At 30.0% G+C, this 6,580-nt stretch overlaps 1 pseudogene; it reads right to left on the bottom strand.

The window, feature by feature from the left end:
• Nucleotides 1–1,709: 1,709 nt before the first annotated feature.
• On the bottom strand, nt 1,710–5,961 carry LOC136209651 (terpene synthase 5-like; annotated as a pseudogene).
• Nucleotides 5,962–6,580: the final 619 nt, after the last annotated feature.

The raw sequence follows: 6,580 nt of genomic DNA, 5'->3' as shown, positions 1-6,580 counted from the left end.
CAGAAAATTAAAGAATATAGTTAGACAAATCTGAGGTTTGTATTAGCAGTCTCTTTAAGACAGATTTCATCCATATTATCGCCTCCTAGATACAACAGACTACGCAACCGAACTCTTACCATGTGTAGATTTGCTATCATCGGAGCAGAAAAACAAGAACAACATGAACATAGAGAGCATAAAACATTCAGAGAATCTATTTTTTTAACAACCTCTAAATTTGATAGTTCCATTATGTATAAATAGAACTCGAAAGCACATGTCTTTTCATAAATGAACACGACTATTCATGACGGATACGACTGTTAATGAATGCACATGACTATTTATGAAGGGAGGTGTTTGTTGGTATTTAAATTAATTATATAATTTCATTCATTTTTGTCATATTTTTAAGAGATGACATTAATTGAATGTTTTCTCGATTAGAGTACATTGATATTTTTATGGAGATAACCTTTATAAGCCGTCATAAGAAGAACTTTCCTGCTCATTCTATCCAAATTGGGAGAATGTATGTGAAATGTCATAGATTGATCATCAAAAGGATTTAATAAAAATTTCACAACATGTAGATAGGGAAGAAAAGACGATTGAGGAGCTAATGATTGATTTCCTTTCATCAAGCGAAAATCAATTTCATTGTTTATATACTTCAAAAACAGATTCTTGCATACAAAATGGTCTAAAAATTGATTTGGCTGCAAACACATCAATTAGGGAGGCTAATTCATATATCAATGTTGAAGTATCTACAACAGTTGAACCAACTCTTGACAAAATCAAAACAACTTTTTACGGAGAGTATTGAAGATCTAATTGATTATGAGATGTTAGAATTTGCAAAGGAAGGTTTTGAAGCAACCTCGACTCTGGAATTCTACGTGTTGTATATCATGACTTGTCGAAAGAGTAAAAAATGGAGGAATTCTAAATGCTTTCATAAAACTTCTAAACTGTTTTCATGGATTTTATATATGTTGTTCGAATATAACAATCCAATATGCATTCACATGATTTTCATCAAAGAATTTGGATTCCTCATAGGGCTTTATGCGTTCACAAAAAAAAAAGGGAATATAAGTCAAGCCAAACAACTTTAAATTTAATGCTTATTGGGAGGCAATCCGAGTTTCTGAATTCATTTCATTTTTATTTGTTTAGTTTTAGTTTTAATTTCAAACAAAATAAAATAAAAAGAAAATAACATTATAAAATAAACACTACTCTTATCCATCCCTCCCTCATTTGTAAAGTTGGATTAGGGCTCTAAGCTTGTATGAACCTATTAAAACTATATCCTCTCCCCTATAAATATTGGGTGAAATACATGGATTAGGGCTCTAAGCTTGTATAAATATCATAATTAAATATAAAATTACAACTAAATCATATCACCAAACTTAATTCTTAATATGTCATGATTCTTTATATATTATGATTTTACACCATACTTTAAAAATTCTAAACTGCAATTCATAAATCATAAACTCTAGAAAATATATTCTGAACTTCTAATTTATAAATTCTAATCTTTAAAATATATTAAAAGTATTAATTTTACTAGTTTGATATAATCCAAAACTATGACTTGAAATAGTTGTAATTAGTTTTTAAAAGACGAATTTCTGTGTAATTTTCCCATAAATATTTTGTAATCTTTCTCTTCTAATTCAAGTGAGAATTATTCAATTCTTATTACTCTCTCAAATGTTATTTCTTTTCCACTCTTATTCAAACGTGACAAATTGAACACACTTACAAACCTAAACAAATGAAGATAAAAGAGATCAATCAAGTCAACATATGAACTTGAAAGATGTACATTATTAAACAAAGATTGAAAGCAAGAGAAACAAAGCAAACCCTTACAAAATTAAGCGGCTATTTCATATTACATTGGAATCGGATTAATGAACATTGATTCGATTAACTCTTTAGACGATGATTCATATGTATAAAAATCACGTCCTTTGTAGAAAATCATTGACATACGAGCATAGTTGAAAGTGTACTTAAGAAATATCTTCGGTATAGTTGTCGGTTTAAGCAAATCTTCATTCATGTCCTTCCATTTATTGTCAAGAAATCTTAGTATACCTTCAATCGCCTCATGTCGCGACACTCCATATTGTTTCATATAACAATCCATCCCTTTAGGAAAGTCTTCTCTCTTTGTCTCATCCTTCAAATATACAATTAATTAATTATATATACTAACTAATTTATATTATAAGTAATTAGATGGATGAAATACAAACCTTCCTTGCTGATATATCATTCATGAGACGACCAAATAACTTAGAACCAGCAATAATTGGCGGATCATTTCGTATCCATACCACTTCCTTCATCCCCATGTTTTCAATTCCTAAGATAACTGCCGATGCAAGAAAGTCATAAGTGCTTGTCACTTTTCCAGTCGGCATATACTCATCAAATGAGGGCGCTTCACCACTATTTTGCCATGTTTTCTCCACTATGTAGGATCTCGCCAACTCTTTCAACTACTCATATACATATATATATATCAATGTAAGTTGCGTGTATGAAAGAGTTTTGCAATAGACTTTTTCTAGCGGGGGTATAATTACCATTTCCTTAGCATAAGAGACTTTATAATAGCATTTTTCAGTGATATCATTCTCCGTTTCTTCAAAATGCCTTAAGATGCACCTGTAAAAAAATTTCATATACTCTGGTAGCTCATTCGTACCATCCGTAATGAACCTGTCACGCATTTTGGAAAAAAAAAAAGCATGTAAAAGAGATAAACATGCCCAAAGATACACATTCCATCTTGCACCGAGATGTAACTGATTAATAAACTTTTATTGGAAAACATCTAAATCTAGTATGATAGGTTACACTTACTGCCACTGAACTCAAGTAACATAGGTAATCCTCTATTATAAAGCTGATAAAAATGATATTCTAAGTAAATTTAATTATACAACCTTTTGATTTCGAGGTCGTCGTTTGTTTAGGACGGGGAAGTGAGTGTTTAGAGAAAATGGTGATTTTGGAAAATCTAAAATGTGGTTTCACTGTAAATTTATTTCTAAACAACTTTAATTCTTTGATTTTTTCATTTTGAGGTTATTAACGGTTATTTTGTGGTAGTTTACTTTTATTAAGCGGTATAATGTTAATAAAATCAAAGTTGAATGACTTTTATGTTACATATTGAAGTTTAGAGGTCACAATGTTAGTTTGGGTAAAGTTCAATTACCATGAGTATAATTTGTCCAAATCTATTACATAGCTAAGATAATGTGGACAAGGATAATGTGCAAAAATACCTTCAACATTGACAGTCAATAGCAATTTTACCCATAAAGTTAGCAGTAAATATCAAATTTAACCTCAAGATGGGTCAATTTTGAGATATAATTCATCAAACTGGTTTCTCAACCAGAAATCTTATCATCTACACTTCACATGTGTGTCATTTTATCACTAATTAGTAACAAATTACAAACATATGAATACACATGAAAAAAATTAAAAAATTATACTGTATTTTTTACGAGTTGAACAAAAAAATCCAAATATTTCACCGAAGTTAAAAATATTGATCTCCAATTATATTATTAAATCACAACAAACTGTGAAATATTTTTTTAGAACTAACTGATATGCAGTTGGTGAAAAATAAGGAACATGGTATATGTGTTTTATAATGATGTCTTAAATTCACCAATCTTGCCAATATAATTGGTAAAATTGCTCTTGTTTGCCAGTGTTTGCTCATGTCTGTCAATGTTAGAGGTATTTTTAAAACTTATCCCTTAATTCTTCAATTTTTTTTTATTTGATATCATTTAGCTGTTGGTCGTTTGGGATAGGGAAAGTGAATGTTTATAGAGAGAAAACTTTAGAATGGTAATTTTGAAAAATCAAAATGTGGTTTTATAGTAAATGTGGTTCTAAACAACTTTAATTCTTGGATTTTTTTATTTTGATGTCATCAACGGTCATTTATTTTTATAAGTGTGTCATAATGATTATTTATATGTGCAAGTATTTTCGGTTCTTACATATGAATCAAGGTTTAAAGTGTCTTTAGCTATCTTTGATTTTGTAAGAATTTTGAAGTATTACACTAAGATAAAAGTTTAATTATTTCTTATGCATTGTTTAATTATTTCTTATTTGCTAATATAAATGTTGATGATCACTAACATGTTTTTGTATTTTTATAGCATCTTGTAGGATCAAAAGTTCCGACAATCCATAAGGTATGAAATAGTACAATTTTACCTCTAATGTTTTTAAGGAAGATTAACTTTATTAATTAAATTGTTGTTTGGTGAGATTCTAAAAGTAGTTTTATTATCTATAATAAATTACCTTTCTAGTGCAGCTGTAAAACGGTTGAGTTCATCAATGGTACCGTACGTATCATATGTGTCATCCATCACAGTTTCCAATTGCACATGCTTGCATATAAATATTCGAGGCTAGAGCCAAGCTTCGACCGCGACTGCTCGTCGCTTCTGGACTGTACTGTGGCTCAAAAATGTTTCCAACTGCCCATATGTATGCCTCTACAACTCTATTTCTTGTATACGGAAGAGTCTCTACAACATTTGTATTTTTCCACCACCTAAAATATAAATCACTTCAACATCTTCATTTTCGGTTATAAAATTTCATTTATATTCGAATGTAATATTGTTAGTTAATCTTAAATCCTTAAAAGTCACTATAATGGCTTTGGAGGATTGACTCACACTTATAAACGATGCATTACGGCTAAAGTGAATAGTTAACTTACGTTGAAAGTAAAGCCAAATCTTTTCTGTATAGCAATTGTAATCGATTAAAATCCAACTTGGCAAATTTGAGAAGAGTTTCATTTGGAGATTCATCTGCTTCATAGAATGATATATAATGCAAAGTATCAAGCCTTTCCATGTTGTGGTGACATGGCAAAATCAAAGCATCTCTTATATGTTTCTGAAGATGGGGGCATGAACTTTCAGCTAAAGTTTCAAGATGTTTTCTTGTAAAACAAAGTGCTTCATCTAATATATCTTCGCCATGCACAGCTAGGAAACATGCTTCATATAAGGAAAGGAGGCCATTCACGTCATTTTTTATATTTTCCTTAAATTTCCCATCTTTGTCCTTCAATTTCTTAAACACATCTGATACATATAATTATAAGAAAAATTAATTGAAGATTTTACGCTAATAGAATTATTAATTGTAATTGAAAATTATGTGTTTATGTACGTACCAGAGGTCATTTTATATCCATGTTGTCGTAAGACTCGAAATAAAGTTGCCAAAGTAAATAGCTCATAGTTATCATGTTCTAGGATATTTGGCAGATTAGTGAAAATATGATTGAGTTGTGTATCGATTTCATCCTCAAAATGGTAAGATACACCAAGCCGACATAATAGATTGATAACTTCGATGTTATAACTTAATTCTTTTGTAGATTGAATTAACATATCCTTCACTTTTTCCTTAATTGCTTCCGCTTCCTTGGTGTAGGATTCCAGTTCCTGATCAAGTATATATTAATGTCAGCTTGAAATTTTTCTCAAATAAATATCAATCTAATACTATATCTAAAAGTTGAAACCAAAGATTTTTTTCTACCATAACATAGATCTGGCTTATTGAAATGGGCATTTACAGTGGAATTTACAGATTACCTACCCAATGAGAGCTAAATTTTGACGGAGTGAGGAATCGAACCTCAAACCTGTTAAGCAGAGGTTCAACGCTTTACCACTCGGATCAACTCTGATTGGCATACGTATCTTATACTAGACCCAAATATAGTTGAATAAATAAATAGAGTTGTTGTAATAATAAGTACGTACGGAATCAAGTGATGGGGAGATTGAAGCAAAGCTATAACCCCAAATCCCGACAGGACAGTTTTTGGAAGCACCACGAAGAACATTCTGCTCTTGTTTTCCCATTTCTGCACAATCTAAATTCTAATTTGAGATTGAATTAATATGGTAAAGCTTGCTAATCTTTCTGCAATTTATAGAACAATCTGTATAATATTATATTATATTTTTCATAGTGTGAGAGGCGTGGGGATTTTTTTAATAACCATATATATTTATCTATTGCCGTCAGGTATTGAATACATTTATATTAATTTATCCAATTGTTTTGAATCTGTATCCATGCATTATTCAATTGTTCTAATTATTAATTGAGGTATATTAGCATTATTAATTATTAATTGAATCTATATCCATTATTCAATTGTTTTAATAATTGAGGTGCGTATATACTATATCCAATTGTTCTAATTAATTTTTGAGATAAACACGTGATGAAGGCAACAATATGAAGGAAACAGAACAACCCCTGAAACAAAGTTCACACATTGAATATATGATTCTTCAGTTAGGGGGGACCGATTATACGTGGCGTGTAAATTTTTTTTTTTTTTTCAATTTTTTTTCCGTATATATACATGTTATAATTAGAGTGGTTAAGAACCAATTTTTAAATATCAATGTCAAACTTTTCAAAATTAAGCTATATTTTGGTTAAGATTCTTAACATGTAAAAAAATTGTGTCTAATAGAAAAAAAAT

The sequence above is a fragment of the Euphorbia lathyris genome, chromosome 10 (assembly GCF_963576675.1).
Source record: "Euphorbia lathyris chromosome 10, ddEupLath1.1, whole genome shotgun sequence".
NCBI classification, from domain to species: domain Eukaryota; kingdom Viridiplantae; phylum Streptophyta; class Magnoliopsida; order Malpighiales; family Euphorbiaceae; genus Euphorbia; species Euphorbia lathyris.
Note: the sequence above shows the minus strand (reverse complement) of the source record. Positions and strands in the feature narration are given on the sequence as shown.